This window comes from Thamnophis sirtalis, unplaced genomic scaffold, assembly GCF_051295495.1.
Source record: "Thamnophis sirtalis isolate CommonGarterSnake01/CBP01778 unplaced genomic scaffold, rThaSir2_p1.2 scaffold_10, whole genome shotgun sequence".
In the NCBI taxonomy this organism is placed as follows: Eukaryota; Metazoa; Chordata; class Lepidosauria; order Squamata; family Natricidae; genus Thamnophis; species Thamnophis sirtalis.
This window is the reverse complement of record NW_028261390.1, coordinates 36870879-36879756: the sequence shown is the minus strand read 5'-3', so window position 1 is coordinate 36879756 and position 8878 is coordinate 36870879. Positions and strand designations below refer to the sequence as shown.

Sequence of the window (8878 nt, the reverse complement as noted above, 5' to 3'; positions counted from 1 at the left end):
GTCAATCCATCTGTTCCAGGGGTCTTCCCAACTTTTAACTGCTTAATTACCAGGAGGATTTCCTCCGTGGTTATCGATTGATTCAGCCTTTCCCTTTGCTCATCTGTAAGCATGGGGATTTTCTCTTTCTCCAAATATCTATCTATATCTATACCTTGTATTTTATCCCCAGCGTACAGTCTCATATAAAATTCTAAAAAAGCCTTTTTAATCGTATCCTGTTGGTAGACTTCTTTACCTTTGTATTCTATTTTCTCTATAGTACGAGAATTTTGTTTTTTCCTTAACATATATGCTAACCATCTGCCTGGTTTATTTGCATTGCAAAAAGTGTTATGTTTAGCATATAGCAGGTTTGTTGCTACTTGGTCTGACATCAACATATTGAATTGCGCTTGCAATAAAGTAATTGCCTCTTTTGTCTTCTTATCATCTGGATTAGATGATAAGATTAGATTAGCCCCTGCTCTTTCTTTTTTATCTCCTCTTCTAGTTGCCTTCATTTTTCCCCTGTCTGCGTCTATATAGGTTATTCAAGTTTATTAAAACACCTCTCATATATACTTTACTTGCATCCCAAACCATTTCCATAGATGTTCCCTTATTCATGTTAAAAGTAAAATATTCTTTCAATAGTTTTTTGCATTCTATGACATTTCTCTCATATCTAAATAAAAGTTCATTTAACCTCCAAGACCTCCTAGATCCCTCTCCATATTCCAGTTCCATCCAAAACGGGTTATGGTCTGTTAAGGTTCTCGGGCATATCTTCGTCTCCTTCACCCTAGAAAGAAAATCATTTGTAATTAATACAAAATCAATCCTAGAGAAAGATTGGTGCCTATCAGAAAAGAATGTAAAGTCCTGTTCTTTAACATTCCATTCTCGCCAAATGTCTCTTAATTCCATATCATCCATCATGTCAAAGAAAGATTTAGGCAATCTTGCTCATGTTTGAGTATTTTGCAAAAGTCCCTTCTTGTCTTTCCTGGTGTCCAATACTCCATTCCAATCACCCAATAATATACACGATCTATAATCCCATTGTATTAATTTAGTATGGAGCAATTTATAAAATTTTTCTTGTTGCTGATTGGGAGCATATACTCCCGTTAAGAGTGTTTTCTTTCCTTCTATTAATAGTTCAATTGCAATATATCTTCCTTGAGGATCTGCTTCAATTAATTCAGCCTTTAAATCCTTTCTTAGGCCTATAACTATACCATTTTTCTTCTCCAAAGCAGATGCCACAAAGTGTAGTCCCAATCTTGCATTCATCAAATATTTCTGGTCATTTGTTCTAATATGTGTTTCTTGCAAGCAAATTACATCATTTTTGAATTGTTTCAAATAATGGAATTTTTTTCCCCTTTTTTGTGGTGAGTTTAAACCATTAACATTCCAGGTTAAAAATTTAATTGTCATCTTCAGCTCCCTGAAGCTTTTAAAGAGCCACCTGGAAATCCTGCTGGAATTTCATCTTCGGTCTAGCTCCCACCACAGCTTCTGTATTTGTATTTGTAGTTTCTTGGATTGTTGTCTGAGCTTGTTGCATCTTTAATTATTGTTCTTTACGTTTGGTAGCCGCTTGGGTTTGTCTTTGTTCCATAATTCCTTCTGTCTCCTTAAATAAGTTCAGGGCTTGAGCAGTACACGCTTGTACCTGGATATCTTCATGTCTAGCCTCCCCTGCTTCTTTTCTTCCTCTAGAGCCTGGAGATGGAGGGTATCCCGCCTTTAATACATTGCTGTAAAAATCTCTTGTCTTCCAAACTGATTTAAGACAGTATCTTTCTCCTAAGTAGTTCACCACCAATCCAGCTGGGACCTCCCATCTGTACTGTATCTGGCGATTTCTGAATTCACCCACTAGGAATGCATAATCCTTTCTAGATCTCAACATTTTAGGGGGAATTTCCTTCAATACTATCAGCTCCTGATCTGCAATCTGCAATTTGTTTTTATAGGCCGCTTGTAGTATTGCATTCCTTGTTTTCCTGGTGACAAAATAGATTACAATATCTCTTGGTAGTTGTCTCTGTCTGGCAATCCATGAATTAACGCGGTAAAATTTTGTCGATCTGCCAGTCAATATTTGCCCTGGATTCACCAATTAGTTGAGCAAAGGCATCTTCAAAAATCTCTTTCAAATTTTCTTGGTTATTTTCTTTTAGGCCTCTTATTCTCAAAGCAAATTCCATCGCTTTATATTGTATTATTGTGACTTCTGCCTCTGACTTTTCAATCTTGCTTTCAACATCATCAACTTTGCTCTCCAAATTCACATTGGACTGATTAATTTCTTCCACCCTATCCTCCAATGAGGTTACATAACCGAGCAAACGCTTAAATGCGTCCACTATGTCTTCTCTTATTTGCTGATTGCAAGTTTGGATTAAAGCCTTAATTTCAGAAATTTTGTCAGAAACATCTTTAAAGGCAGTTGCAATTTTTCCTTCTAAACCAGAGACTTGTTCCTTTAAAGCTCCTTGGAGAGCTTCAAGTGTTAATGCTTCCGCTGGGGGTAATAAAGATTGTAATTTGTGTGAATGTTGAATGTTGAATGTTGATTTTATTTATATGCCGCCCTTTCCCCCCGAAGGGGACTCAGGGCTGCTCACAACTCAACCAGGGAAGGGGGGATACAGACAGAAAATTAAAACGACACAGAAACAATACATAATTTAAAATACACAACAGTCATACCAATTCGAGACGGGGGCAATAGTTCTTAGCCCCAGGCCTGTCTGAACAGCCAGGTTTTAAGGGCTTTGCGGAAGGCCTGGAGGGTGGTGAGGGTTCGAATCTCCACGGGGAGTTCGTTCCAGAGGGTCGGAGCAGCCACAGAGAAGGCTCTCCTCTGGGTAGTCGCCAGTCGACACTGGCCAGCTGATGGAATTCAGAGGAGGCCTAATCTGTGGGATCTAATCGGTCTAGTGGAGGTAATTGGCAGCAGGCGGTCTCTCAAGTACCCAGGTCCAATACCATGAAGGGCTTTATAAGTGACGACTAGTGCCTTGAAGCGTATCCGGAGACCAATAGGCAGCCAGTGCAGCTTGCGGAGGATAGGTGTTACGTGGGTGAACCAAGGTGCACCCACGATCACTCGCGCGGCTGCATTCTGGACAAGCTGAAGTTGCCGAATGCTCTTCAAGGGCTGCCCCATGTAGAGCACGTTGCAGTAGTCCAGTCTAGAGGTCACAAGGGCATGAATGACTGTTGTGAGGGCCTCCCGGTTCAGGTAGGGACGCAACTGGTGCACCAGGCGAACCTGGGCAAATGCCCCCCTGGTCACAGCCGACAAGTGGTGTTCAAAAGTCAGCTGTGGGTCCAGGGGGACTCCCAAATTGCGAACCCTGTCTGAGGGGTGTACTGTTTGACCCCCCAGCCTGAGAGATGGAACACTTGGCCAATTAGTAGGAGGGAAACACACCAGCCACTCGGTCTTATCTGGATTGAGTACAAGCTTGTTAACCCCCATCCAGTCCCTAACAACCTCGAGGCCCTGGCACATCACGTCAACCGCTTCACTGAGTTGGCACGGGGCGGACAGATACAGCTGTGTATCGTCCGCATACTGATGGTATTTTATCCCGTGCCGTCGAATGATCTCACCCAGCGGCTTCATGTAGATATTAAACAGGAGGGGGGACAGGACCGAACCCTGCGGCACCCCATAATTCAGGGGCCTAGGGGTCGATCTCTGCCCTCCGACCAACACCGACTGCGACCTGTCCGAGAGGTAAGAGAAGAACCACCGTAGGACAGTGCCTCCCACCCCCACCTCCCGCAGTCGTCGCAGAAGGATACCATGGTCGATGGTATCGAAAGCCGCTGAGAGGTCAAGGAGCACTAGGACGGAGGCATAACCTCCAAACCTGGCTCTCCAGAGGTCATTGATCAATGCGACCAAAGCGGTTTCTGTGCTGTAGCCCGGCCTAAATCCTGACTGGAAGGGATCGAGATAATCGGTTTCCTCCAAGGACCGCCGGAGCTGAAAGGCTACCACCTTCTCAACAACCTTCCCCACAAAGGGGAGGTTGGAGACTGGACGATAGTTATTTAAAACGGATGGATCCAGAGATGGCTTCTTCAGAAGGGGTCTCACCACCGCTGCCTTTAGAGCGGGGGGAAAGAACCCCTCCCGAAGGGAGGCGGTAACAACCGCCTGGATCCAGCCCCGTGTCACCTCCCTGCTGTTAGCGACCAGCCAGGAGGGGCATGGGTCCAGTACACATGTGGAGGTACTTACAGCTCCCATGGCCTTGTCCACGTCCTCAGGGGTAACAGCTTGAAATTCAATCCAGTGATGTCCTGCCAGATTCTCCCCTGGTGCTTCAGCTGGCTCTGCGCAATTGGAGTCCAGGTCCATCCGAAGCCGAGCAACTTTATCCGCGAGGAATTGGATGTAATCCTCAGCTCTGCCTTGCAAAGGATCGCTTGTATCCCTCCTATTTAGGAGGGAACGGGTTATCCTGAACAAGACGGCTGGGCGCGACTCAGCGGAAGCAATCAGAGAGGCAATGTGTGTTCTTTTAGTCGTCCTAATTGCCCGGAGATAAGCTCTGATGCTGGATGTTAAAAGCGCTCAGGCGCTTGACTGGGCTGGAGAGCTACCTGTGCTCCTAGAAGCAGTTAATTTGGTTTGCTTTGAATCCATTTCCAAATATTCAAATCACACTTTTCAGCAGCCAAATTGCTAAGTCCAAAAAGTCCACGTAATCCCCAGATTTGTTAAGTTTTATAGCTTGTTAGTGAACCAATGCTGTTTTGTTTAATCTTAAGCTCTTGGTTCTTTTAACAACATTGGCAAACACTTAACAGATACTTTGCTTCTTAAGTTTCACTTTCGCCATGCCCTTTGATGTTCGGGCGCCATCTTCCCTTTTATCCCGTTAATTTTCACAGAAGGAGTTTATACTCCGTCGGAGTTAAGGTTTGTACTTGCAATTGTAATTGCTCCTGTCTTTGCTCTGCCTGCTTCTTATTCAAATGTAGATTAAAACATTGATTGCAGGGATGGTCGTGGTGCCTTGTTCTGCAAATGCAGATGCGTCCCTGAGAGCGGAGCACTGTTGGGTTACAGGGGGGCTCTCACTTTCAAGCCCCAGAATTGCTCCTGGGGATTTAAGGGAGCTCTATCCTTGCCCAGCCTCTCACCTCCCTCTCTTTTCCTGAGGGGAGAGTTTTCAAACTGCTAGACAGATGATTTACGCTGTTCTAGCAGCTTAACATGATCTTGATGCTGGAACGTCCAGAGGAACATCCGTCAGCGCCCACGGTGCCACCGGAAGGCCAAAATGTCCTGTACTTAAATCCAAAAGAATAGATTCCTGCTGCCTTCAGAATAACATTCAAGTCTCCAAAGCACTTTTTTTGGAAGCTAAAATGATAATAATGCAATTGGATTTTGGGGCCATTTGGTTCTTTGTAGCCTTAAAACAAGGTTCAGAAGCCCTTTGGCTTCTGAAATTGCCTAGAATATGTGTTCTGCATATGTTTTTGTACAATATGTATTTAAACAATCATAATATTATGATTCAGGGGTACAAGTAAATAAAATCATCCACCATACAACAGTATAAATTTATTTAGATTCAAACAATATCCCAATAATAAACATTTCAGTGATAAGGCTGGAGGCTATGTTTTGACCAACTTCCAAAAGGATCAGGAAAAGAAAACTATTGTGTTGGTAAAAAACATTTTGAATTAATCTGTGATTTGGCAGTATTATATGTAATCTCTGAAAATATGTCAAAAGGTAAAATCTCCCCCTCCATATATATATATGTATATACATACATACATACATACATATGTGTTTCTTTTTTTAAATTTGTGCTGATAAATAAATAAAGGGAGACTAGTAGATCTATTTCAAGCTATTTAGCTCTCATCAGCTAGCCATACCCTTACTGGGATTTGAACCTGGGCTATGTTACATACTAGGCAGACATCTTAGCCATTAGCCCACAGGCTCTTATCCGTTATCAGTTATATATATATATATATATATATATATATATATATATATATATATATATATATATATATATATATATATATATATATATATATATATATATATATATATATACACACACACATACATACATACATACATACATACATACATACATACATACATATATATATATATATATATATATATATATATATATATATATATATATATATATTACTTCACAGGCAAAACATTTGATTGACAACACATACGTAGGTCTTGACAGCTGTACCAAGAAGCATAGTGATGCAAACCAGGCAAAAAGGAATATCCTGGGGAAAATAATTGCCAAAGTGATGGAACAGTCATCATTTATGGATGGTTAATGACATCTGTGGAGCCCAGCTGTTAACATCACCTGGCTGTTTAAATGCATAAAAATTCTTTCTGATTTTTTCCTCTAAATTGCATAATGTTATTTGATAGTCATTCAGACATTTGAAGTGCTGCAGTTATTTTATGTAAATAAGAAGTCTTCTGTAAGAAGTCTTATTTAAGCCTGAGAAGTAGCTTTTATTTTATTTATCCATTTATTTATCCATTTATCTATCTATCTATCTATCTATCTATCTATCTATCTATCTATCTATCTATCTATCTATCTATCATCTATCTATCTATCTATCTATCATCAATCTCTATCTATCATCTATCTATCAGTGGTGGGTTTCAAACAGGAACGGAACTGAATTCTCTATGTTTAACCTCATTAAACCAGTTCGTGTCTCCTCTTTACGTCCGCCTGTGGACCCACCGCCTGCCCCCCTGTTGATTGATGGTGAACGGCATTTTGAGGTTCGTGAAATATTGGACTCTAGACAGCGGCGGAATCGGATACAGTACCTAGTAGCTTGGAAGCATTTTCCTCCTTCTCATACCGAATGGGTGGACAAGTCCCATGTCCACGCTCCCCGACTGCTTCGACAGTTTTATTCTGCTTATCCTGACAAGCCTTGACTTTTTCTCCCCCCATCTTTTTCTCTTCTGTTTTTGTTGTTCGTCTGTTTGTTTGTGTTTTGTCGTTTTCCAGGCCTGAATGCCTTTTTCCGGAGGACGGCCGGATGTCAGCCTCTGCTTTGCTGTTGCTTCGGCTGCCATTAAACGGGGAGGGAGGGCATGGTATTTGGGTGGGGTTACTAATTGTGCTGGAGGAAGTTTCTGGAGCTCCGCTGCCTGTTGGACTACGCATGCGTAGGAGATTCCCGCCAGGACTAACGGCACCGACATTCCATCTTCGTGACACCTTTTGAAGTTATCTCACACCTGACACTTGGAAGAATTATGATTGGACTGTAACTGTGATGCCAAGGGGTGGGGAATGGGCTATTCTATATATCAATCGCTTTCGCGCCTAAATAATCAGACTTCGCTTTGCTATGCCTTTAATCATTTATAATTAGTAAAAGTACACTTGATTTCTATTCATGGAGTCTCGTGGTCTTCTTTCCTAATTACCTAATGGAGAGGTCCTGACACTATCGTCCACAATCCGGTGGAGTCCTTAGTCGCTGCTTTGAATACAGCGGCGGCGGGGGCTCTAAACCGGATTGCGCCTTTGCGACCTCTCCGAGGCGGCGGATCCAGGAGGGCTCCTTGGTTCACCGAGGAACTCCGGGATCTGAAACGCCAAAAGAGACACCTAGAGCGCCGCTGGAGGGCCAGTAAATCTGAGTCAGACCGAGCACTGATGAGAGCCTTTATTAGAGCCTATCTCGTGGCAATACGGGTGGTGAAATGTTCGCATTTTGCCGCCCTTATTGCATCCGCCGAATCACGCCCAGCAGCCTTGTTTAGAATAACCCGCTCCCTCCTGAAAGGGAGGGATGTGGGTGACCCTCTACAGGGTAGAGCTGAGGAATTTGTTCAGTATTTGACGGATAAAGTCGCTCGGATTCGGACAGAGCTGGACTCCAATTGCACGATACCAGCTGAGGTACCGGGGGAGGGTCTTGAGCATGCTTTATGGATTGAGTTTCAACGGGCTTCTCCTGATGAAGTGGACAAGGCCATGGGAGCGGTGAGTGCCTCCACTTGTATACTGGACCCGTGTCCCTCCTGGCTGGTCTCGACCAGCAGGGAGGTGACACGCGGCTGGATCCTGACGATTGTGAGCACCTCTCTCCAGGAGGGAATCTTCCCACCCCTCCTAAAGGATGCAGTGGTGAGACCCCTCCTGAAGAAATCGTCTTTGGACCCAGCCATTTTGAGCAACTATCGTCCAGTCTCCAACCTTCCCTTTGTAGGGAAGGTTGTTGAGAAAGTGGTGGCCTCGCAACTCCGACGGTCCTTGGATGAAGCCGATTATCTAGACTCTTTTCAGTCGGATTTCAGGCCTGGTTACAGCACGGAAACTGCTTTGGTCGCGCTGATCGATGATCTCTGGCGGGCCAGGGATAGGGGTCACCCCTCTATCCTTGTGCTTCTTGACCTCTCAGCGGCCTTCGATACCATCGACCATGGTATCCTTATGCGACGGTTGCGAGAGGTGGGCGTGGGAGGCACCGTTTTGCGGTGGTTCTCCTCCTACCTCTCGGACAGGTCGCAGTCGGTGTTGGTCGGAGGGCAGAGATCAACCCCAAGGCCCCTCAAGTATGGGGTGCTGCAGGGTTCGGTCCTGTCCCCCCTCCTATTTAACATTTACATGAAGCCGCTGGGTGAGATCATACGCTGGCACGGGATTAAGTATCACCAATATGCAGATGATACGCAGCTGTATCTGTCTGCCCCGTGCCAACTCAGCGAAGCAGTAGAAGTGATGTGCCAGTGCCTGGGGGCTGTTAGAGTCTGGATGGGAGCAAACAAGTTGGCACTCAATCCAGACAAGATCGAGTGGCTTCTGATGTTCCCTCC

General features: G+C 44.0%; 1 pseudogene; it reads right to left on the bottom strand.

Annotated features, from left to right (window-relative positions):
• Positions 1–1444: 1444 nt before the first annotated feature.
• Positions 1445–8878, bottom strand: part of LOC148043851 (uncharacterized) — an 87692-nt pseudogene continuing 80258 nt past the window's right edge.